Below are 26,904 nucleotides of genomic sequence, written 5' to 3' on the forward strand. Positions count from 1 at the left end.
TGGGGGGGAATGTAAAAGACAGAGAGAGAGAGAGAGAAAAAAAAGGTGTTTGTGTGTGAGTGAGTGTGTGTGTGTGTGTGGGGGGGGTGTATAGGGGAGATGGGGGGTGGAGGATGTACGTGATCCACAGAGACAGATTATCAGGTAAAACTAGAGGGGTGAGAGGTGAGGATCTGCTGTTTATGCTGGGAACAGGTCAGAGTTGAGCAAGAGGGCAGTGTGGGGACGGGCCAGGCATCCACCTGGAATGGAATGAAATGGTATGAAGTGAACTGCAGAAGCTGCACACACACGCACACAAAGCTTCAGCTCACTCTCAAACCTGGACCTGGGTCACATGAAGAGGTGATCCAGCCAAGACTGATGGGCTGACCAGCCAAAACAACATACCAATTGTTAGCCAGTAATGCAATTTACTGAGAGGTGAAAGCGCAGCTCAGTGAAACATGGGGAGAAGTGTGTTTAGGTAGCATCCCTGATGCATTCTCTGATTCCGCTACGTCTAGCCAACTACTGTTTCAACTGCAGAGTCCAGCACTTTGTTCCCAATCTATGCAGACGGTGGTCAGGACCCAAATACAGGACAACCAAAGCTGAGTTAGACTCTTATTACCATTCTCACGTGTGAAAAGGTAGTAGACAATCAAAGAGGGAACACAGTTTCTTTTTCTCTTGTGAATGTTTTGGGGAAAGCGGAGCAGAGAGCTGAGTAGTGTGAGGTTTGTTATCTTCCTTGTAGGTGAGAGCAATACTCATCTGGGAATCACAGATAGAGCCTGGAGATGGAGGGGGTCTGGAATGAAGCGTGTGTGTGTGTGTGTGTGTGTGTGTGTGTGTGTGTGTGTGTGTGTGTGTGTGTGTGTGTGTGTGTGTGTGTGTGTGTGTGTGTGTGTGCGCGTGTGCGAGAGGGAGGGCCAAAAACCCAGCAGAGGCCAAGATCCCCCAGGTTTTAGCCCAGATGAAAGGCCAGGATCTGGGCTAGATAAGAGGGCAGATCACGGGGGTCGGGGCCAGCGGGCTGTAAGGAGCCATGTCCAGCAGCCATCTTTCACCTGCCTCCTCGCTCTCACACTCGTATACAAACGCATATACACAGCATGTGGGATTGGTACGTGTGTGAGGTAGTGGAAAAGATAAAACATTTCTCAGTGGCCTTTTTCAGGCCATTTACTAAAACACAATAAAGGAATATCCTGTGAATCATTCAGTCCAAGAGGAAATTAGATCATTCCATTTTTTTTCCGCCTGAGTGAACTTAAGAGTTATCTGTGCTCGATTGCTTCTTCTTGCATGCATGCTAACTGCTCATCTTTGCTCTCCGGCCTAAAGTGTGCGAGTGTGTGCGCATGTGCATGCGTGTGAAGGCGAGCTCGGGTCTGGAGCGATGCGGTCATGGGGAAAATGAAATCAGTGTTTGCAGAGGTCCTTGTTTCATCCCAGAGCTCTGCTGAGTGAGCGAGCCAAGGAGTAGGTGTGTACACACACACACACAAAGTATCTGACTATTTGGTAGTATTGAGCAGCTCCTTTTACCTTTTCATCGGACAACAAACAGTGAAAGGTGCTGCAAAGCGAGAACATTAGTGCACTATGGTATTCACTGCACACACACACACGCGTATGTCATCCACTGTCACCTGAGCAAATCAATGCAGTGGAGAAATCCATTCCAATTAGGATCCGGCTGCTCTCCCCTGCATGTGGATGTAGATGAATCAATATTGAACTCCCACTGCGAACCTGCTATTCCTCATACAGACCGCACTAATCTGAGACGCTGGATGTTCTGCTTTCATTGACTTGCATAGATAAAAGGAAATAAATGCGCTAATCACTTTCATTTGTATCTAAACTATTTCCTAGGGATACATACTCCAAGCAGAGAGCTCCGAGGCTGAAGGATGTCAGAGTGGTCACTTCAGAGGAGCTGGACCCTCAATAAAAAAAACGAGGCACTGCTCTTTGAAGGCAGGATGCTGTAAACCCCTGACAACCGGTGAACTTTGACCCAAAGTCCAACCGGGCCATGTGTCATCCCCGGGAAGCTGGAACGTCCTCAATCATCCGTACTTACAGATGAACCAAATGAGCAAACGAGCACACACACGCACAAACAGAGTCCCGTGGACACAGATGACATGGCTGCTGGCTCAGAGCTGAGTGGTGTCAGCGTGGAGCGGAGGTGACAGCAGTGTGTCCAAGTGTGTGTGTAAGCGTATAAAGGTGCGTGTTCAAGGTCTCAAGTGTTAACGTGCCAGTCCCCTTACCTCCACCTCCTCAGGTGGCCAGCACTGTGTTAGCCATCCACACTTTGCTCAACACTAAACCTTTACCTGACCTTTCCCTCCGCCGTGACATTTGGAACCTTCGGAATAGGTCAAACAGCACTAAAGAGTGGCAGAAAAATGGAAGGAAGCTGGAGGAGAAAAAGGAAAGAGGAGAGGGATGAGAGCTGTCAGGAGTGAGGAGATGACAAGAAGTGTGTTCGAATGAGACAAGGAGGTGCAGGTGGGACCAGTTCAGACACTTTCGATTTCGGTATCCCAGACAATTCATCGTTGGTACACAGCAACAGAGCAGCATTCAGCGGGAAAAGCCTGAGGAATTTAAAATGGCATTCTGCTGCATTCAGGTCTGTGAAAAAGTACTGGCAGATACTTTGTTTCATAAAAGTGCAGAGTCACTGATGTCAGGAAGGTGCTGTGAGCTCATTTTGCCAAGTGATCAACAGGAACAAGGCAGGAAATGACAACACGCTGGTTTGATACTACAGAAGCAGATAACACACAAAAGCACGGATACCGGTGGATGTCCGACGTAGGACGATGTCTTAACTGTACCAATGAGGGAGCAGATAAAAATGTATTGCACTTAAAAATAAGAATTGAAAGATAGAAGAGGAAACAAACAAGGACTTATGTCGGCACCTCTGTGGACACAAATCTATAACAAGCAAACTAAAAGGTCATCAACAAAGGTGATGTGAAACCCGTCTAGTTTCAACTTGAAGTTACACAAATTGATGATGATGAAACCTTAATGATCACAACACATTGGGAGAACTTTAATGGGGGCCCTGGAAGGAAGGAAGGAAGGAAGGAAGGAAGGAAGGAAGGAAGGAGAGGAAGCTGCCAGCTTGCTAATTTTAGGCACTCTGCATCTCAGATGAAACGCTGGAAAAGGCAGAGAGGAGGCGTGGAGAGGCGGGAAAGTTCTCTATCTCTCACTTTCTCGACTTTCTGCATCATGTCTTTCTAACTATCATTACCCCCTGCAACTGGTATGAGAGAGTCTCATAGCGCTTTGATTCTCTGAATCTTCTCTCCCTCTCTTCCTGCCCCCCTCCCCCTCCCACTGCTCTCTCTCTCTCTCTGGCTTTCTCTGTCTCTGTCTCCCGTTTTTCTGACTCTCTCTTTCATTCTCACCTCCCTCCCCTCCTGTCGGTACCTGAGTAAATAAACAGTGTTGTGTGGGATGCTAATTAGAGCAGGTTCAGGGACGTGACGAGCCCAGAGACAGATAAACAGCAAGGTGGGGAGGAGATGAGATGAGATGGAGGGGGTGGAGGTAACCCACCCCAAGGGCAACACAACACAGACACAAACACGTCAGCTTAGCGGTGAAGGACAGACGAGAGTGCTTTTGGCTTTCAACCCAACTTGGGGTGGCTTTGAAGCGAAGGGCGGTAGCAAGGTAGAGGACTTTGAAGGGGCAGCGATGGAGTGAAGGGCACCGGCAGAGAAGGATGCACGTGGTAGAGCTTCAGCCACGGTGAGCGGAAGAGGGAACGGTGTGCAAACTTCCTTAATGACGGCTGCTCCTGGAGACCTGACGCGAGATCAAAAGAATATGCAGATGAACCCAACAGTTCTTCTCCTGTTGAAGCGTGGGCTTCTAAAAGCAGGTCAATGCAAGGCAGCTTGTTCTTATTTAACATCGGATGGCCTTTCTGGGGGGAATAAGCTGCTGGGTATGCAGGTGAGGAGGTAACGCTACCGAGGAGAAGTGAACGCAAACAAGCCTGCTCACACTTGAGAGGTAGCTCTATGTTTTAAAAGCGAAAATATTATTTCGTCAGCTACAGTCTGTAGGAAGTTGACTTTGGAGGAACGTACAGAAGGCCCCTCAGCAGCATTATGTGTTCAAAATGCATCAAATACATCTGTAAATAAACTATTATACTCGTGTTATTGAAACAAAGCTGCGCATTCAAGACCAGGACTTGAAACCTGACGTCGTGTTCCACTGCAACAACTTCACAACCTGTAAACCTGTACTGGTACCAGGAAAGTGGGACATTTTAGGTGTGCTTTATTAAAAAAGATGCAGCACAGACATTATATCTATGTGCTTTTTGGTTGGGAGTAACGCAATCAGATGAAATGACAGACAATCGGTTAATTTGTACTGCAGGAAATTCCGTTGACGGACAAACGGGTAACTTTATTAGAACTCGGTTCCTCTACCTGTGTTTTCACAAGGGGGAACCAGGGTCTAAATCAAGTTCTGGAGAGATAGTTTTACACCCCCAGAAGTCCCTGCTCAGGGGGTAGTTCTCTCTGAATGTTCAGAACATTTTTGGGTGGAGTTAGCAGCAATGAATATCACTGATTATAATCAGGATAGAGCAGTGCAAGAGATTTTATGACCAACTAGCCAACGTCGAAGCCCAGGCTTATTTGAAATTCAGTAGGAACTGGAGGCCGAGGTCGTTGCACTTTTAATAAGTCAGCGGTCTTATTTTCTAAATGTTCCTCAGGCACAAAACAGCATCTAGCACGTCAACCCTCTTGCCCCATTTGGAGACTGCTCCAATGAGTGCATTATGATAATTGACTGAGCCATCTGACCAGTCACCTTCATCAGCACTGCCACCGTCCCCTGAAAGTACCTGGAACTTGTATTCTGCATCACCTGCCAAGCAATGCCAAAATATTATACCGAACACTCGACACCAACGAGGAAAACAGTGAAAACAAAAGTGGAACTTGTGAAATTTACATGACAGCTGCTCCTAGAGATCTGATGCGAGATCAAAGAGACAATGTTAACCCATCATGTAAATGACAGTGCTATCTGTCATTTCCTGGAGATGTAAACAACTGCTGGACTCGCATAGTGTGATACTGCACTTAAAGAATTGACCTTGTGAAATTTCAGAAATGAATAGCCACACTCCTTGACTATTTAATTCCAAGACCTGTGATTAAAGATACTCAGTGTTGGCTTTGTAAAAAAAAAAAAAAAAAATAAACTATAACAGTTTTGAAAGGAAGATGTTCAGAAGCTGTGTAATTTTAATGGTCAGCACTCAGATCTGTAATACCATCAACTGACTCAAACAATCTTGCCTCAAAGGATAGGTTTTCCGCGTTTTATTTTTAAATTAGTTAATTATGACTGTTACTACTTTATTACAACATCATCTGATTTTGATCTTTGTAAGTGGTTTGCCTTTTTCCAGAGGAAATCCAGTGAGTCTGTTCTCTAGATTACAGTGATGCACATTATAACTGGTTTTGAAAACTGTGAGGCGGGCTATTTGTAGTCATTTGTACGCTAATTATTTTTGCTGCAGTAGCCTGAGCTGAGTGGCTCAGCGGCCAGCAGTGCTGTGCTTGAATAAAAATCTCTCAGTGGTGACTATGTGTTAACTGTAAACGTAAAACAGCATGAGTGCACCATCGCTTTTATCTGGCAAAAAAAAAAAAAAAAAAACTAAAGAAAAACGTCACTATGTCTCAGTCTTTGTCTGGAGTTCATAAATCGAGCATCTGCAAAGGTGTCTTTGTTGGGTTATTAAAACCGCAGCGAACGCTGTCTGGCAGGATCAAAGCCAGCCTTGGACTGTAATGATCACTGATGCTGCTGTTAAATTAACCAGACCTGAGCGCTGTTCACTCTAATGGGGGGGGGGGGGGGGTTCGCTCCAGTAGGTGGAGTGAGGCAGTGGACCAGGTACAAGCGAGAAGAGGAAGCCCTACCTTATCAAGAGACAATGTTAACCCATCATGTAAATGAAAGCTTTAATGTTACCTCGGAGATGTGTCATCATTAAAAGACATCCTAGATTAGGGCCAGATTGGTGATGACAGGAGCAGGGGAAACCTCGCAGTTACAAGGACTTGCATAAGCTTTTAATCTCACGTTAAGTCCAGCACAAACACTGATGGAGAGATGAGAGCGTGGAAGGTAGGGAGGATCACCATATATCCAAGAGGCTGCGGAGGAGAGGGGGAATAGAGGGAAATGTGATGGCTGGATAGATGAGCTATTTTTATAATGAGGTCAGTGTGAGCTGTGGGATTTCATTCTCCTGGGAGACACGCGCACGCACACACACACACACACACACACACACACACACACACACACACACACACACACACACAGAGAGAAACTGTGGAGATGTATCACTCCTGCTGAGAGGGACTGCCTCTGTCCACAGGAAAAAGAGGTGGATGTGGAATACAGGAGAGGAGAAAGAGGGGGGGGGGGGGGCAGAGACATAACCGGATGTCAGGAGTGAGAATTTCAGGGATTTTGAATCACCTGTTTGGTCAGAACATTCCTATTTTCTGTTGTAGGTACTAGAATGAGGGCTGATACTTAGTTATGGAACAAGATCTGCAGTTTTTCTCATCATGCGTTTGTTACAGAGCAAACAGAGATTATTCCACTTCCATGTCGCCGACTGTCGCCTCTAATCCAGCGAATATAATGACAGACAACACTGTTGTTCAACACAAGACAGTTCAGCCACCCAATTTCAGTCTCTTAAGTGCAATTTCTGATTAAAAAAAAAACGTGTTTGTGACTATTTTTGTCTCAATACCCTTGTTATCTACAGTACAGAATAGTACCGAGTGCCTTCTATTTGGACGTTCACCTGAATACAGTAGGTAGGAGCTTTTTATCTGCTCTTGTTTTGCTGTGTGCTTCACTTCAGTTTCTCTGCACGGGATCAATAAAGTTAAACTTATCTGAAAACAAAAGACGTTCAACCAAGTGTTTACCGATTGGATGATTCCCTTCCTCCTCAGCTGCTTCCTCGCTCCTCCGCTCGTGGTGGAGTCCGGGTCGTGGTCCTGTCCCCCCTCTCCACACTCCCCCTGTAAAGACAAACCACAATCAGTGCAGTTCGTAGAGAATCCCAAAGGCTTCAACATTAAATGAATACTATATCAAAGTAAATTAATGTATTGTTAATAATGGGTGAAATCATTTACTAAATTACTAAAACTATATAACGGTGTTGTCACCAGGGCCAACCAATGGGCATCCAGCCACTGTTACAAAAGTTTAGCCAGTTCACGAGCTAAAGCAAAAATATTGCTACAACAATCATGTACAATAATTAACAACTCCTTTAATTTAGTTTAACAGGGCTACACTGGCAATTTAATTAGCTGGTTATCAATTATTACTCTGCATTAAAGTGAAAGACCAGAAGGACAAATAACAGTATACAATCGGAAGTAATTATAATATGAAAATTATAGAGGAAAATTCTATTAGAACAATTTCCTCAATTAATTCATACTTTTTTCAATAAATTTTACTTAGTTTTCAAGTGATTATTCATCTCATAATGTGTTTATTTATTTATTTTGTACTAGTTTGAGGCCCCGTAAATAAGCACCAAAAATGAACCAAAAAAACCCAAATGTTGGATAGTATTTTTTTCCGGCACTCGTCAGAGGAAAAGCATGAATTTATTCCATGAATTTCTGGAAGCCTTCTGAAATCGGTGAGCGGATCTCTCATGTTATCTGTCAAGGTATAAAGAGTAACATGATGCGACGACAGAGTATACAGCGGTGACATGGTTTACACACTAGCACAGCTCTGCATGGACTGTTTCACACGCGCGCGCGCACACACACACACACACACACACACACACACACACTATCAACAGACTCACTCTCTCCCAGCACCTTGCTCTCTCTAAATGCCTGTCGCTTCGGCCCTCCATTAAGCTGAGCGAGCGCTCGTTTAGCCAACACTGTCTCGGCATTTGGGGACGCAGGCTGCCCACTCAGTCAGATCCAGCCGTATTAAATAAATAAGGAGCGCTCTTCTGTGTAAATTATTCATTTAACATGCCTTATCCTCTTCCAACAACCTTGTTAGAGCAACTCGGGAGCGGAGAGGGGGCGATGGGAAGGGGGCAAAGGAGGGGAAGAGGCAGACACCGCGGCTCATGTGCGACTCAGCAGAACCTGTGGTGCATCTCTAAGCTCTCTGGGCGTTCAGTCGTAGGGGGGCTAATTCGCCCTGACACCTCCTTTGTTTCAGGCGGAAAAGAGCTGCATACACACAACTACACACTTGCTCACATGCACACACTCTTTGGCACACACCGACATGCACAAACTTGGAGAGAAAGAGCACAAGAAAGGAATTTTTTGTGCATATTCATAGAATAATCATTCTAGTTGTCTGGATAAATTATTGAGAAACGGGAGGCCAGAACACGCGACGCTGGAACGTAGGGGCTCTTTTTTTTGTGCTGCCTGAACTCAAATCAGACAACACAGCAAGTCATCCACTCTAAACAAGCTGATTCTAATGAGGTGGGATAGCGACGGACCGAAAAATGCTTATCTTCAACAAAACCACCATCGTGGATATTAACCTTGAGGATAAATGCATGACAGCATGCAGCACCTAATGTCTGTACAGTGTATTCATGGCAGGTCTAAAAACGACAACATTTATTTAAGTTGAACTGCAGTGTGCAATAAGGACTTATAGCTGTGCAAATACATGTGTTTATTTTACTATTAAAGGTCACGTTGAGGGAAGGACCCTGAAATTTCAACCCTGCAAAATCAGAAACCAAACTACATTCAAGGAAAACTTAACTAAATAATAAATGCTAAAGTAATAAGCTTCAAAAGGACAGCGTAATTCCTTCCAGCTATGAGGGAATTTAAAGTAAAAGCAGTCATTTGTACTTTACGTTTGAGTTAACACGATTTACCTGGAACTCCATCCTCTCCTCAGACCATGCATCACTGTTTGTACAAAAGGAAGTCTGAACTGAAAAGAGAACTCAGACTCCCTCTTCTTTATTAGCACACATTAGAGCCCAGGGCTAGGCTGACGTTGGGGAGCTGAGATTGCCAGTCAGGCCAAAATTTCCAAATATGAGTCCAAACCACAGCTAAATCTGACTGGGAATTTCAACGGTGAATTCGCAGTTAGTCCCGGGATCGATGCGGCCCACACCGACCTGCTCGTTCTCTCCGACTCCGGCGTTCAGCCCCAGAGCGGGAGGTTGTTATGTCAACTCTGACAGTGCTCATTACCAGCCTCCACGCTCTGAATTGGAGTTAACAGGCTTTGGCCGAGGCAGAGGCCGGCGAGACCCGACTGGTACAATGGGATCAGTGTGTGTATGTGGGTGCGCATGTGCCGAGTGTTAATCACAAAACACGCTTTCATGTCTAAATCACACCCCGAGGCCACTGTACATTACAAAGGCACTGATATGCAATGACATCTACTGCTTATTTTCATTCTCGCTCACAAACTCCTCCATATGCAGGCTGATCACAGCATCCTGCTGCCAAAACGCTTCTGTTTGAATTTGTTCATGTGCCTCCGCTGCTGCTGTGCAGTATTTCTGTTTTTATCACTGAATGATCAGTGCAGCGTTTGGACATCAGACAATTTACAGACATTTTTCAGATGAGATTTTGTATTTTAGCCTGTCAAGAAACGTCTCGAATTAATATGCGTGTTGTTTTACTTTACAGACATGTCATGGTGTTGGTTCGTAACTAAATTTTTTTTTTTTTTTTTTAAAGTTTACATTTGCAGCTCGCAGATTCACTAGAAGGGGGAATCATCCGACCAGTTCTACACATGCACATTACATGAAGGGAAAGCAGCAGCAGTCAAGACCCACAGATTTAGATAAGATTTCATTGATTTGCAATTACGGCTGGGCAATACATCAATATCATGTGATATTGGTATACAAGGCTCGACATCATCTCAGAGTTTGTGTATCATTATATGGCATGTGTGCTGTCCTGGTTTTAAGGGCTGCATTTTTAAAGTGATTTCATTTTCTGAATTTACTAGACTTTTCTAGCTGTTCTATTATTTTGTCTTTACCCACTTAGTCATTATATCCACATTACTGATGATTATTTCATTTTGTAAAGGTTTTGTAAAAGCACCGATAGTCCATCCATCCATACCTGCTTAGTTCTAAACAGGGTAAGAGGAGAGCTGAAGCCTATCCCAGTTAACTATAGCAGGGTACATACTGGACAAGTCGCCAGCATAGAAAGGCCGACAGAATAAAGGCAAGCATTCATGCTCACATTAAAACCTGCGGCCAATTTAGGATCACCAATCAACCTAACATCAACGTCTTTGAGAAAGCACACAGGCACAGAGAGAACATGCAAACTTCACGCAGTCGTGTTGCTGTGAGACGACAACGCTGCCAACGACTGCACCAATAATCACCCTGACAATATTGTTGAAATATTGATATCAAAGCATTTGGTCTAAAACTCTCTGATATTGGAGTTTGTCCTCATTGCCACACTTCCACCTTTTTGACAATATAGTCTTTTTACAAATGTGAAAATATAATAATCGTCAAACATATCAAAAAGCAAAATAATTAACATGAGCTTGGTTTTACAATAGACAGTCACTTCATGCCGTCATTGGTTTTTCAAGGTAAAAAAAAAAAAAAAAAGCCTTAAACTGTCTAGTTTATCCTCAGAGACAGGATATAACAGTCTGTTCTCCTGCTGCTATCAGGTGTGTGTCGTCGTCCCCCCCTGCCCCCCTACGTCTCCTCCCCTGTCAAGCCAGTAAACACCTTTCGATGTCAGTGATTACACTTGATTAAGGTTTTCCACTTCAAAAGGACCTGATGTTTATACAGGCCCTGATATGGCAGAGGGGATAAAGAGCAGGTAGATCTCTGTGTTTGTGTCAGTGTGCATGCATATTTGTGCGTTCGCCTCGATGGGAGGAGGAATGTCAATACGCCCAGGCTTTGTGGAATTACAATCATAATGACAAGGCTGAATGCCTTTCTTCACGATGCAGCTGCTTCTTCCTCCCACCTTTACCTTTGCCTATGTGTACTGTTTGTGTTGTTCAACACTCAGAGGGACTACAGAGCATCCACTGAGCCAGTGAGGAGAAGAGATTTATTTCTCCATGTTTTACTTAAAACCTTTGGTGGTTTTGCAACAGGCACTGGAAAATATATTCGCCAAATGTTTTAAAAGTTAAGTTTCCATGTGTTTTTGGACAAGAAGTGCCAACTCTTCTACAGCCTCATCAACCATTTAATTACTAATGACTTATTTTATCAGTTGTACTGTACATCTAAACCTGAGCAAGTCCTTTACATTACTTTATAAACAAGCCTTTTCCACATTAAAAAAAAATCTCTAGGCAGAATAAGAGGGACAAAAAGTGTGAGGTGTCCCGCAGCTGCAGCACTGGAGCTTAAATTAGCCTGGACCACATGAAAAGCTGTCGTCTCTATTCCAGGCCGGGGCGGGAAAATTACAGCCCTGTTCTCTCTACTCTAGCATTAAACCTCAATTAGTGCACAAGTACAGCGGTGATGTCATCAACGAGGGACCCAAGAGCCCTGGAAATAAGGGGGTGCTTTGCTTTACAACTAAGCCACCTCAAACTTCCAGGTCCTCCCTCACTCAGCAGATGAGAAACTCCATCCAGATACCAGATACACGACGATGTTCTTGCAATACGGCTCCAAAAAAATAACAGCAGAAGAACCTGCAGGCCTAGCTTGGCTAAATTTACCAGGAATTTTAATCCCAAGTCATGACTGGACTTTTCCCAAGAGATGAGAGGTCAGTGAGGTACGACAAGAAAAACTCTGCTTTGACCCCCACTAACCTGGCAGGAGACAGAGGAGGAGGAGGAGGAGGAGGGTGACGGTGCCTGGCTCCAATCCAAACATTGACAGAGTGTTTTGTACTGCCCTTCCCTCAGCACACCAGTGATATTACACAACAAACTCACTCCATCATATGGAGAAAATTACTCTTTGCCTATTGCTGGACTGATCCCAGAAACTGAACTCTCTGGGACTTTGTATTATTGTTTTCATGAATTTGAGTATCATTTCTGGTATTAATATCATCTGGGTTTAAAAATTTTGCGTCGTTATTATGTTGTGGACTTCGTTACAACCAAGTATCAAAAGAAGTCATTCCAAACTTGCAGGCAGTCCCTGAAATTATTTTTAATTAGTAAAACAAATAAAGTATTGCATGGTCATCTATCTGCACTCATGAAACCAAGATGGGATGGTACAAATTGGATGGACAAAACAAATCAATCTTAAAGGTTGGTCCGTCTTATCGGAGGAAACAACAAAGCAAAGTGCAAAAGAAGCTGCCAAGAAGGGAGACGCAGAAAAATCATATCCAGAACTGAAACATCTTTGATAAATATACCTGCAGTCAACTCCCAGTCCCACCTTCATTCACAGCTCATCAGATATGTGTGCTATCAGACCTGAATGTAAGAGCACATTGGAATAATTGTTATGGAAGGAAACGTGAGGGATTGTTGTGTGATAGAATGTAACTGACAGCTGATACCCTCGACAACTATTCAACTATTAACCACCCATATCCCACCCTGCAAGTACACACACACACACACACACACACACACACACACACACACACACACACACACACACACACACACACAAAGAGAAAGAGACTCCGTTGTAAACCCCGTAAATCCCTTAAACTAAATCAAACGAGACGATATTTTTTACCAAATACCTTGATATCAAAATTGTAACAACACTGTTGGTGCTTTTTGATCAATAATCATCAGTAATGTGGTTATAATTACCAAGTTTGCAAATAATAGCTAGAAAGTCTGTCCCGTTTAGAAAAGTCCATCACTTTACTGTAATCCCTTATTCTCTCGGTCCTTCGTTTAGTTTCAAGTTTAGTTCAGGTGACCCCGAACCATCCCTTAGTTATGCTGTTATAGGCCGAGGCTGGTGGGGGACCTCGTGATGCACTGAGCTTCTTTCCTCTCACTCTGTAACTCTCAAATATACTCTCCCATAGTTTTTTCTTATTGTCTGTTGTCTCCATTTAGTTCCCTCACTTGCATGGTTTCTGTTCTTTCTTTTGCAGATGTCCCGTCATGGAGCTGCATGTCTCTGTCCTGTGCTTGTCGTCTCCACCAACAGTTCTTCTCTTCTATCTCTATGCTGTCCTTTTTTCTCTCTGTTCTCCTCTCACCCCAACCAGTCGAGTTAGATGTTCTCCACCTCTGAGCCTGGTTCTGTCGCAGGTTTCTTCCTGTTAAGAGGGAGTTTTTTCTTCCCTCTGTTGGAGGTTTTTCTCCTTTAAAAGAGAAGTTTTTCCCTCCTTGCTTATGTGGGAATTGTTGAATTGTTGGGTTTCTCTGTATAATGTTGTAAAGTTCTGCTCTAAGGACTTTAATGTGTTAAGTGCCATGAAATAACCTGTGTTGTGATTTGGCGCTATATAAATAAAATTTAATGTAATTGAATTAATGCAGCATTTATAACCAGGAAAAGACAGCAATTATGCCATATCACAATATCCAAAATCTGGTTTCTACTCTTATACCACTAAATCGATTAAACAATGTTATATTGCTCAGCTCCAGATAGGGCTGCCACTAATAACAGTTTAACTTAAGTGCCATGCATCTTAAAATGTGGCAAACTCCTGCAGACTTCAAGGCTGAGACCAACCAGACCATTTTCAGAAATTAGAAAAACAACAACTGAAAAGCAAATCTATAATTTACTGGATTAATGGGTATTGTTAAGAGTAGTATTGGGAAAATCCTAATGATTCCCACGTTTTTTTATTGCAGAACGAAGAGTTATTTTTGTTTTTGTTGAGATATGGTATCAAAATCAAAGCTCAAGTGTGGATCGTTGGGTTTCTTATCCCATCAGAAGTCACTGTAGAAGTTTAGTTTTTCAAATTACGCACCGCGGTGAGTATCATTTCAGTAAAACCTTAAGAAATGATGCGCAAAGCCTCTAAATAAGATCCAGGCTGTAGTGAATCAAATTCATCCTTCAATTGTGCTCTGAGTTTCCAACAAAAACATCAAACCGTGGACAGAGCTCTGCCTGGATGCTTATTCTGAGGTAGTTCCTTTGCTGCAGGGTCACTGTTCCTTCATGTCGTACAAAGAGCAGAGTGACTACAACACAGCTCAGCATGGGAACGCTCGCAGGCACCACCTCGTATCTTTCTCCTCTTTGTAAGAGAGAGGGCTGTTCCCCACACTGTGTGAATAATGCATTTGCAGCTCGCAGCAACTTCTTACCAGTTGTTCAAGCGAGCTGCCCAAGGACCACAGGACCTCTTCAGTGTACCTGCACCTGAAGAGATGGATCGCTCCGACATCTTCAAAGAGAAGTCAATCCTGCCATAGATTGTTAGTACCACCCAGTGGGTTTACAAAACTGTTACTCGGTCTCTCACAGGTGCAGAGAAAAGGGGATGGGGCCTGGATTTCTCAGAAAGTGGAACAGAATTTTTTTTTTTTTTTTTTTTTTTTTAGAGCCAAGCTCCGACAAAAACTTTGAGCAGGGGTGGGGGCGGCGACGGGGGTGGTTGAGATCAAAAGCCTGCAAGTTCTTGGCGAGCGGACCCAATCAGCCGAGAGGGCCAAGGAGAGGAGGAGAGACAAGCGCTTCCCTTTTAAATTGATCCCACTGAGACCCTCAAGGTTCCCCTCGCAGGACTCACAGAAAAGCGATAAAAATCTGGCCCTGTGGATCTGACGAAGAACTGGGAGGGGAGCAGGCAGAGAAGAAAGACGCTTTCGGGGGGCACAGAAAGAACAGAGAGGAACGGTGGGGGGAGATCAAGGAGAAACGGGGGAGACGAAAAGGGTGGGCTCCTTCTCCGGGGGAGCAACCAGACGTCGTTGTGTGCCAGAGCGGGGAGGGCCGGGTGCTATCAGCTATCAAACCTGTGCTACACGTCTGATGATGTGCTCAACCAGTCCACCACAAGTGTATCTTTATTCTGCCCAGGTCCTGGCAGCTCCAACATTGGATCATCTTGCGCTGGCCTGAGATCAGACTCTGGACGAGGCTGGTGTCGTTATCCACAACATGCTGGGGCCTCAAAGGAACAAACGCTATCAGAGCAACCCAGAGACCCCGCAGCCTGCCAGACACGCCGCAGACCAGCCCGGCCGCCAACATCAGCACACAATAAGGAGGTGTGTGTGTGTGTGTGTGTGTGTGTGTGTGTGTGTGTGTGTGTGTGTGTGTGTGTGTGTGTGTGTGTGTGTGTGTGTGTGTGTGTGTGTCCTTTCCAATTTCCACAGATGTATTTTATGGTACAATATGAAGTAATTATCACCGGGGACTCTCAGCCATCAGAAGAGGAAAATTCAACAATAAATGCACTTGTGTTGTCAAATGTCAAGACGGAAGCGAAAACATAATCAAGTCTACTCTTTTTTCTATGACAAAAAAAAATATTTTTTCAGTCTTGTTTACCAAATAAAGATAAAATCTGATTTCTGAATGTCGTCTTCTCAGAGCAGTAGGTGGTAAAGTTTACCTGGTTTCTACTGAGCCACGACAACAAAATCTTAGTACCTGAAACACAAAATATTTATTAAATGTGTTTGTGACGAAGACGTTTTCAGCACATGCTTGTACTTCTCAAAGGGACCTCTGTAGCATAAGACTTGCAGATATTCCTCAAAATGTGTGTATTACGTGCTGGAAAACATGTTTGGTATGATATTATATGTCAAAAAAAGGAGAGTAGTACAATGTAATCCATCAGAAATACATGTATTTGATTTGCAAACAGCACATTGCCTGATGGCGCTGCCTTGCATCGCTGGCTTTCTGTGCGTGTACAAACAAGTGCAACAGCATGAATACCTGCAACGTAGGTTTCAAAGGGCCATACTCGAAGGCAGAGTGGCGGCTGTCGCGGAGAGACGACGCGTGATAACTGTGTGAATGTGGAGATGATGGTAGACACTTTCACACTGCCTCTCCTGGGAAGCATTCGTGGTGTACATATAATATTGTGTACAACCAAATCTCGCCTCCACACAGCTGGAAAATCAAAGCGTGCACTGAGAGTGAATTTCGGGAGTTCTGGTTGAGAAAAGTTACAGAAATTGTCAGACGCAGTCCCTCGAAGGTGTGTGTGTGTGTGGGAGATGCCGTTAGAGCGTCCAACAAGCACTTCTGTTCTTGGATTATACCGACGCCTTTAGTTCCATCTCTGCGATTCACCGCATTGAGCACACAAAGACACACAAAAGACACAAAGCTCTTTGAGGGGGACCGGGGAGGCCGTGGGATGACGCCTGGAGGAGCCTCCGATGGCAGACTTTCTGCACCGCCTTCAACTTTCAAAGCAGCTATAAACACTTTTGCCTTTAGACACGGTCAGACCGATTGTATGAGGCAGTTCATTTCAAACGCAGTGAAACCTGTTAGAAGGAGCAAGGAGGTGGGAGGTGAAATCAGCTTCACCAAAAAAAAACAAAAAAAACAAGCACTCCAAACCTCAGACACCGAGGAGAGGAAGAAGCAAGGTGAGCAAAGAAAAAAAAAAGAAAAAACAATTGTTTGAAAAGGAGGACTGGTAGAGTAATGACCAGCACTTTACGCTGCGACGTGATCCAAGTGACTACACAATATAACGGAGCTCAAATAAAGTACATGATTATCAGATACTCCTCTCCTGCACTTCTTAGCTGTGAGACTGTAGCAGGCTACAGTAAACCAACCCAGCTGTGATGGATAGCCCGTGCTGAGCATGGGTAACTTACAGACTCATAAATAAGCCGATCTCTACTAATATCATTAAAGTAGCCCCGAGGCCAGCACGCCCCTTTATCCTCCTGCACCACCTCCGGCCGGCACCCTCCTCTCCCTCTGACAAATGCCCTGAAATCACGTAACTATTCAACATCAATATTTTGACATTTCATTCAGCTGACTCTCCAGACGGAGCCATTTATTTAATTAGCTGAATAAAAATTGGCAGGAGAGGCAAATTCAAAGTTACGTGACCGGGGCCCAGTTGCCACAGGTAACCTTTTAGGAGGGACTTAGTGTGGCAAATTGATTGCTGAGAGCGCAGACTCATCATGAGTGCTAATTTTCAGAAGCGGCGCACGGCGGAGCACGGAAATAAGAGGCTCTATTTATAACGGAGGGAAACAGGAGAGGGGGATTAGCTTGTCATTAGAATAAAGAGCGCCGAAGAAGAATCAATTTCAGGGTTTAAAAAGCTGACAAACAGTTCACTTATTCTTTCCCTCTCTGCCTCTGGCTCAGCGCTCACCTTCCGACAGACTAGCCTGCAGCACTACGGGATGCTGTACGGAGGAGAGATTTTTGAGGAGGCGAGCATCAAGACAGCTTTTCTACATCATGCCTAATTACAATGTACTCAACAGTTTGGTTGTGATAGTGTTTGAGTCAGTAATCCTCATAGGCTGTGTGAGGAACAAATAGCGCTGATGCCCAGGTATTCGAACACTCGGTACCAAATATACCAGTACCGACAAAATACAGCCAGATAACCCCCGCAAGCCTGTCATTATCTGCACACCAAATCTCTTTCATATGAGCCCCATTGTTTCCAAATTTGAGGGTGCTCAGTGCAGCAGTGACAAGCTGAAATGCTAAAGATGGCAACAAAACAAATGTCAAAGATTTTTAAGGAGAGGTGATAACGGTCATGAACTCTTGTACCAAATTCAATTTAGATTTTTAGCCACTTTTACTTATGGCGCCCGAACAATACTGCGTTTTTAAAGTCGTATTGATATATTGGCCGATATTCTACATGAGGGGTCGCTAACCTGTTTGTCCTCTGAGAGCTACTTTGACAAAATGAAAGTGTCCGAGGGCTACTCGTGTTTTCAAAAAATGTATTAACATAGCTGAGCTCCACCCAAACCAGCTGAATAGGCTTCTTTTATGTGAACAATAACAAATTGATACTCTTCACACATGGTGGACCCTGTGTGACACTGAATAAGGACACACTGAATAAGGTATCGAGCTGCGCATTGAGCTCGGTGAGAGCTTCAATACTCATGGTAGAGTTTTACAATCTGTGGAGCTTCACTGGAGGGATGACCACGATTCTTCCAAAATATATTCCGTCTGACATGTCTCTCTAAAATCCCATAGGTGCAGAGCTGTATCACAGCATACCATTAGGGTGCAGCAGTATACTGATATCACGGTACACCATGGTATTAAAATAGATTGTTATCATACGGTCCACAAGTACTTATTACAGGTATTGACATGTGTTGTTTTTTTTGTTGTTTTTTTTTTTAAATGCAACGAACGGAGATGCTCGCCTGCCCGCTGTGGCTCTCTTCTCCTCTGCTGCCTGTCAGAGTCAAACACACAAATACAGCAGAGTAAACTAAACTGATCATATCACCATTTCCACCCTGAAAATGTGATTCAAAACTACACTGGATAACTTTGGACATCTTAAACATGAACGTGGGGTTGTCCTCGAAGGGGGATATCCAGTTCGCAAATAATGTGGACGCAGAGAGGAAACGGATCAAGTTATGCGTCTCGTTTATAACTTAAATGCCAAACAAAAATAAACGTGCGAGTTCAAACGTCAATCATAAAATGCGCTGTTGGAATAATTTACCACTTCGCAGGTCACAACTCCATCTTCTCCAGCTCGGGGTGCTGACATCAAGTGTGTGTGGGTTTAAAGTACAGACAGCTACTGGCTGAGCTGAATGCATCTCCAGTAAACTGTCAACTGTTTAAATAATTATTTAGAGCACTCCAGACAGCACTTCAAACAATGTAACTAATGATACCAATAACAACAATAATAATAATTAAATACCGCATACAGTAATACTATTTTACCGTGATATTTTTTGAGACAGTTATCGTACCGTGAAAATCTCATCCCATTGCAATCCCACATACCATTCACATTATATTCAAGCCAATCAGAGCATTTATGAGTCCTAAACCAGCTGTGAATGAGGAGAGCACTGCAATCAGGTTCTTCCTTTAATTTGTCACCCCTGCCTGTGTTGCAAATGTGCTGGTTTTCAGTAATAGCCCATTAAAGTATGCGATATTATCATTTTCATTATTGGCAACCACCTGCTCTAACTCCAGGTGTGCATAATGGATAAAGCCTTGGAAAAAACACATCTCCCAGCATGCCCTTTGGCAACTAGACCAGAATGAAGCTTGGGATTGTGAACCAGGCAGAGAGGCGACCAACCCTGTTCATTCTACAGACCCCCCCTCCCCGTGTGCCTCGTGTTTAACCACGGTGAGTCTCGGGGACAGGAACCTCACAGGAAGTGGTGACATGAACAGTGAGTGGTGCGGGGGGGGGGGTGAGAACAGATCACCAAAAAGTTAACTTTTCCACCAACACCACACTACAGCTTAGGTGAGCCTACGGGCAGACGTTGCCGGTGCATGTCTGCGCCCAGGTTCGGCCCACATGGAGGAGCTAAGCTGGCTGTAGGAGGCGGCAGCGGAAGGATTTACCGTTCACAACAGATTGCTCGAGCAGGCCTCAAAAGCAGCAATGAACTGAAGACAACCTCGTAATGTTGCCTGCAGAGGAAGCTGCCAAGACTCTTCACATTACTGATACAGCAGCAGGAAAACATAGTCGACTTATACACTGCAGCAGACAGCAATACTGGACCCTTTAAGCCAATCTGCTTATAGAACATCTAATAGCACATGAGGAGGAAGCGTATTGTGCTAATTTGTCTTGTCTGTGGAGCGCTTTGACAGCCCCATTGATGATGACATCCCTTTAACATGAGGTTAGTGGGTGTTTGGCCTCCCTTCCAGTCATTTGTGAGCTGCAGAGCCTGGAAATGATTAGGCCTGGGAGGGCAATTAGCCCGAGCATCGCTGGGCTAAATATAGTCCAGCTTGGCCCAGCTCTGCTCCTGGGTCACATCCACACTGCAGCCTCCATGCAGGCATGTTAACACAATCTGGATCCCGTTTGTTTTATGAGTGATGTGAAGGCTGCGCTGACTCAGACGAGATAACATAACTCAGCCGTCGATCAGGTGTCTCAAGAGGGAAGGAAATGAGTGGGAAGGAGTCATGGAAGGAAATATAAAAGGGTAACGTTTGTAAAGGAAGCACGTTTTAACCTCGATGTTCAGAAAATGAGCTGGAGAAGTATGTACTCTGTCCTGCACCCTGTTTTCAACAATCAAACGATCAGCTTGAATTCATCCTTATGGTCACAAGGAACACCCTCTTTAATGGATCATGGTTAGGAAAACATGCTTTCCCACAGCCTTACACCAGCAAAACGGAATGCAAAGGAAGAATACTTTCCCATCGCTCGGCTCCCTGCCCCACAAGGCCTCATATCTCCCACCCCCTGTGAGAATTTTTTTTTTTTTTTTTTTTTTAGATTTTATCCTTAAAAACAGGAGGTTCGCCCACTCGTTCACCTGGGACGGGTCTTGGACGAAGGAGGCAAGCTAGAAGGTTATAGGAGCCTGGGAATGTTTAACATCAAGAAAGCAATCAGACTCGAGCCGGAGCTCTGGGAATTGGACAGGAAACAGGGAGAGTAACCCCTTCCAGGCTGAGAGGAAAGAGAAGAGGAAGTGATTTAGGTTTGTGTGACGATTTTGTACTGTATCCTGAAAGGGAACATTTGTGGACATGCATGGGTAAACAAGATTTTCACAAATACTAAATTTATCCAGGTCCCATCAAGACTGTTTAAGAACCAAGTTTCCCTTCTTTTGGAAGTAACACTTGTTTGGCTTTGCGAGTCTGGTCTGTCCCTCCATCAGTGTTCAGAGGGTTGACGTGTGAAGACTCAGGGCTCAAATGTGATACAAGAAAAGCACTGAAAAAAAAAAAAAGTAGTGGCCTCTAACGCAACATAGATTAAGCTTCGATTTCCCCATCACTGACTCGACCCGGTGTGTCTTTCAGCACGGTATACTGAGGTGAAACATAAGTGGAAATGTTCTGGTACTACACTGAGCTCAGCACAAATTGCACAAGACAGCTCAGGAAACAGGAGTTTTCTTTGCACCCAGAGCAGAGAGCACTTAACCAGTAAAACCTACTCTAAGAGACTTAATGCTGCACTGTCCTGCGACCAGCATCAAACAAGACTAAGGAGTCTGGAGGCATGTGATGTATGCTCATAGTAAGAGTAAATAGAGATGTTGAGGTCCAAAGTCTGATTGTGATCCTTAGCAGTGAAGTAAACGTGAATCAGAAGAGGATGAGGAGAGAACCTCGATCTCCACGGCTACATTTCTCCTGAAGGACGCACATCTCTCTCGCCAAAGTAAAGCATGGCTGGATGAGAGGAGACATAATTATGAGTCAGTTCCTCGACTTTTATGTGACTTTTTTGGTGCTAAAATTGTGGTAATTGGTAAAAGTGGCTAGTTGAGCAAAAAAAACAAAACAACTTAAGATAAGAGAGGATAACACATTACTGATCCCCAGGTGAGGAAATGTGGGTTCTGCAGCAGCAGTAACACTAGTACCTACTACTGAGTGTTGAAAGGCTTAATTTGTGCTGTAAATCCTTCAGCAGAGCTTCTATGAGTGTATTTACTGTGGTGCAATTGTGGGAATTAAAAAAAATAAAATTGCAAATCCCTGCAAACATTGCACAGATTGGTTGAACATTGCATTAATTATTGCAATTGCAACAAAGCATATTCTTTGAGGAACTGACTGGTATGTATGCATCATGTACTCAAAACTACTTCATCCAAAGTTGGACTAAAACTGAAGCTCAATTAAAAAAATGCCAAAATGTTTGTTTCAGCTTCTCAAATATGGAGATTGAATTGCTTTGTTCCCTCAAATGATAGTAAATTGCAGATGTTAAAGTTTAGGACAAAGCAACCACCCACCTGAGGACATCACCTTGACCTCTGGAAAATAATAGTAGGCATTTTTCAAACTTTTCTAACAAGCAAAAACAATTGTTGACTAATTGTGCAAATAATCTGCAGATTAAACTGAGTTTAACCTACAGCTCTAAACTCACACTATTGTAGGCTCTATAAATTCAAATAAATATGCTTAATGCAATCAGTGTCTTGTATGGCAGTTAACGAGTCATTATTCCAAATAAGGGTTGCCCCAGTTATTTTCATTACTGATACTTTCCTTTAGTAATCTTTTTTTTTTTTTTTTTTGCTTTTTCCAAAGCACAAGAAGTCAGATTTTAATGTCTTGTCATGTCTGACCAGCAGCCCAAAACACCAAAGATAGTCAGTTTACTATGGTGTACATGGTACCGGAAAACATCAATAACTCTCATTTGAGAAGCTAGAATCAGTAAAAACAAGCTGTTGATGTATTTATGTTTTTACTAAATGATAACTGTACTAATCATTGTGGTCTAAATTTGGTTTTAGATCATGTTGCTGTTGCGCTAACCTGTTCTTAGTGCTAATTCAAAAGTGACGGGATCAACAAAGTCATACGGACTCAACCTCAGGAGGCACCGATGTATATGTTTCATTGCCAATCAATTTGGCAGGTAGTGAGTGTGTTGCACTAAAAGAGTGAAAACTTTGATTTGCTGATGGTATCAGAGGAAAACCACTGGACACTATTAGGATTCATCCTCTGGGAGACTATGAATGTTTGTGAAAAACATTCATGTTCATCCATCTGATGGTTAACAGACGAGAATGTACAGCGCTGCAGCTACATAATGCAACATTTCCATCCCTAGAGACACCCCGCTACCTAAAACTACTGTAATATGCCCTTTCTTCATAAGTGACTAAAAACTCATGTTAAATAGCGAGCAATGACTCACTATTGGAAGTTAGCCATTCAACCGCTGGCCGATAGACTGACTGGTCAGGTATTCTACCTCCAGGAACAGGAAAAGATGGGGCATTTAAAGAGTCAACACACTCGATGACAGCACCACCTAAATAGCCCACTGGACTTAAACATAAATTGCATCCACTCTGTGCCCACTATATGAAATTCCCTGTAAGCCCGAACATTATAGCCATACCCACAGATCTCCCTGCAGCTTGTAGCAGCAGAATAAAAAACGGAAAATACATCCATCATAAAGAGAGGAGGTTATTTTGGCAGTGTGCAGAGATGATAAAACTGCAGACATGCGCAGTGCCCTGCGTACAAACTGTTTGTTAATCTATCATTTTCCACAAGAGGAATGAGATAACAATGGTGTGGCTTACAGTTAGCGTGGCCGTTGCGGTAAGATCGAAGCGTGTCCTTGGAGTGACATTATTTATTGAAATAAATTCACTCAAGCTGAAATGTGTATAGCAAATGCATTATGAACAGTGCTTCTGGTGGAGCGGAGAGGGCTTTAACTCAGCGTAACATTGCCTTGCTCTTTTCAACAGATGTCCCTTGTGTGACACACAGCAGGGATAATAGAGAGGAAAGGGTCTGAACGCTTTAATTTAGCCCTTTCATGAATGGAAGGGATTTTCCGTTTGATGGCCTATTTGAATGTATAGACAATTCAGAGTCCTTCTCTGAGCAGAGATTCAAATCTTAATTACTTCGTTAATTAGCTGTGATTCACAGGGAGAAGCCTTGCCCTATCCAAAGTCCCTCTGCATTGCTGAGGGGGATCCTCAGTAACTCTCCACATCCTTACACCCATTTTAAAGCAGCAATCCCTGCACTTGTGACACCGATTTGCAAGTCTGCCTTTTTTTTTTTTTTCCTTTTATGTCAACAAACCCCATGGAGCTGTGGCTTTCTAATTCTACTTCCCGAGGAAAGCGGAGCAGATCAGGCCTTTTTTCTACTACGTGCCTTCCCCTCGTCTGCTGTGGACGTACATCACATGGACGCATTCCACAGAACTATGTTTATCGTTTTCCAATGAAAAAGGGACAGTCGGTGCAACATCCTGCATGCTCCACTCACTGTGTGATAAATATGGCTCCCTCGCTCCGGGTGCCCCGACTTGGCGAATCAATGGCGCATTTAGCTAATCACAGGAGAGAGCCACAGTAGGAAGAATAAAAAGGGATTGTCATAAGTAGTGGGAGTAGAGTGAACACGCCGGACAAACAATGATGCTTTGTCCAACACCCCGAAAGGAAGTTATCGCTCATCAAGGTGGATCAAGCTTTTCCCTTGTACTGATTACACGCCACCTACAGCGGTTGGTATCTCAAATAGGCAGCGCTGAACTTGAGGGAAAGAAGGCGTTTTGGCATTCGGTCGTAAGTAAGCTGACAGAAAGGAAAGGTAAGGTCCAGCTGAGGCAGCTGCTTGCTATTACGTCCCCTCCCCCCCTTCTCTCTGGCAGGAAATAAGCAATCATTTAGTACTGACAGGTACATGCTGAACCATAGCTATCTCTGCTCTGAAACCAACCAAATAATGGATTACAGCCATTTAGTATTAACTTTAAGCCTCTCAAGTAACTGTGCCAAGGTTCGGCAGTCTCATACCTTTCAGAGTGTGAGCGTATATTTTCCTGAGTAGGATCAAACATGAAGTAATACTAGTGTGCTGCCTACACGTGAATATATGTGGGGGAGATTTTACTCCTGCTTTTAACAGCAAAGATTATCAGCTTGCACAAGGAAACATATCAGATGTAAAAGCCTTTTCTGATTGTGTGCAGTTGCCACCGAGACAAAAAAAACATTGCAGGAAACAAAGAGAAACTCTCCTCAAACATGAGGTGCTTTTCTGGTTGTGAAAAGCAGTAATTTAGAGGTCTCCGGTGAGCTGTAGAGAGCTTAGCGTGTCCGACTGGATCTGGAGTGTAGCTGCAGACCTGCCTTAATGCACTGCCAGGTCACTGGTATTGTGTAAAAATGGCAATACAAGGCCAGAGTGGCTGCTTGAAGCTTAGGGAACATAAACAAGGTGGCAGTGGAACCAAAAAAAAAAAAAGAAAATCGACTACGTGGTACCACAGCTCTTAAGGTTTGTAACACATGAGCAGTGTTCAGCACAGACATTTGTCAGATCAGAGATCAGCCAAAATAATCAAATGAGAAAGCAACTATACAGATGAGTAGTGGATTATTGTTTTTGATTCATCATTTTTCTGTCAAATGTACATTAATAATGGTGCAAGAGAAAAAAAAAACATCAAAAGTTTCCTAATCACAAGGTGCTCTATTCAGAGCTTCAAATGTCGTGTTTTGTCTGACCAACAGTAAAACAAAAAACTCAGACATTCAGTCACATTTATTATACAAGCATTAAAAACAGTTTTGAGAGCAAATTTGTCATAGTTTTCCCAAGCTTTTGACTCACAAACAAAGTCGACGAAAGACAGCAAAAACATACAGTATTTGTCTTTTATGTCGACCGGTCAATTGACTAATCGTGGCAGCTCTATAACAACATTTTCCAGCACATCCTGGGGGATTCCAAGGTGTTCCCAGGCCAGATGAGATATATAATCCCTCCAGCGTGTTCTGGATCTACCCCAAGGTCTCCTCCCAGTTGGGCGTGCCAGGAAAACCTCCCTAGGGAAACGGCCATGAGGCATTTTGATTAGATGCCCCAAGCCACCTCAGCTGACTCCTTTCGACATGAAGTAGTAGCGGCTCTCCTCCAAGTTCCCCCTAGATGTCGTAGCTCCTTTTCCTGTCTCTAAGCCTGAACCCAGCCACCCTACGGAGAATCCTGGCCTCCCCTCCAACAATCGCCACCATAACGTGGTGGAGGGGTTTGAGTGTGTCAGTGAACCCTGGGAGCTATGTTGTCGGGGGCATCAGCTCCTGGTGGGGTCTCCCAAGGTAAATTTGTCCCAGGGGAGAGGCCAGCCGCCTAAAAACAGTTCGAAACACCCCTGATGATAAGCAGCCCTCGGAGCAACACCACCTCGGGAAACCAGGGCCCCCTCCTGGAGCCAAACCCAGGAGGGGAGCTCACCAGCGGGCTGCCGGGTCTTTGCGCATAGGGCCCCTGTTGGGTTCCGCCTGAAGAAACAACATTGAGCCGCCAACCGAAGGACCCACCACACGTAGCGAGAAGCATCTGGGCGGGGTGCATTGTCAGCTAGGCGGTAGACCTGGCCGGGGTCTTTGACAAGCCGAACTCTGGCAACTAAAGACGCGCTAAAAACTAAAAGTACCAATACTGCTAAAATCTTACAACATAAGACAACAGAGGTGATCGGCCAACTGGCTGACCCCGAACTTGTTAGCATCAACTGAAATACAGGTTTGACCCAAAATGTCAAAACGGGAACTGGACAAAGTACTGTTATCATTGGTCGAAGTTTCTTAAGTAATTGGACAATTAGTTTTTGTATTTATCTATTTGAGCTCATGACTGTTCAACTTCTGGAAGAGTTTTCCATCAAACTCACCAACTTGTGGAGCTTGAGCAACAGGGGTGTTTGGGGTTTTTCTGTCTTTTTTTTTTTTTTTTTTACAGTCTTCATGATATTCTCTTTTGTTGGGCAGAGGGGCTTTTTAACAATGTGTTCCCCATCCTTATGACAATACTTTGACGCTCGTCAAGATTAAATCTCCTCAAACTAGATGTGTTAAAAAAAAACTGGTAGTTTGCCATTCAGTCAAACAAGGGTGGCTCGCATGTCCGTCCGTCTGTCAATGTTTGAACACAATCACTTTGATGCGCATTTTTCCAAACTCCTCTATCGTGATCAATTCATCCATAAGCAATTGCTTTGCAGGGAATTTCCTGGGGCTTGTACTACAGTGTTTCCTATACATAGACTTTCCTTGAGTGGGCGATTCATTTCTGCTTTTTTTGTTTATTAATTTCTTATCAGTCCAAGATAACAACGGTATCGACGCTGTTGATTACCAAGTGAACAATCTCCCTTTGCCCTTCTTCCA

The 26,904-nt window shown here is 43.9% G+C and overlaps 1 protein-coding gene across 1 annotated transcript in view; it reads right to left on the bottom strand.

Moving 5' to 3' along the window:
* znf438 (zinc finger protein 438) overlaps positions 1–26,904 on the bottom strand; it is a 46,478-nt gene that overhangs the window by 10,085 nt on the left and 9,489 nt on the right. Inside the window, exon 2 of the mRNA XM_069698064.1 lies at positions 7,017–7,112. The gene's annotated coding sequence lies outside the window, so the exon portion shown is untranslated. The remainder of the gene's footprint in view (positions 1–7,016; positions 7,113–26,904) is intronic.

Source organism: Brachyistius frenatus, unplaced genomic scaffold, assembly GCF_029030835.1.
Source record: "Brachyistius frenatus isolate BFR_SWC_R1_liver_20210118 unplaced genomic scaffold, ASM2903083v1 Contig_25, whole genome shotgun sequence".
In the NCBI taxonomy this organism is placed as follows: Eukaryota; Metazoa; Chordata; class Actinopteri; family Embiotocidae; genus Brachyistius; species Brachyistius frenatus.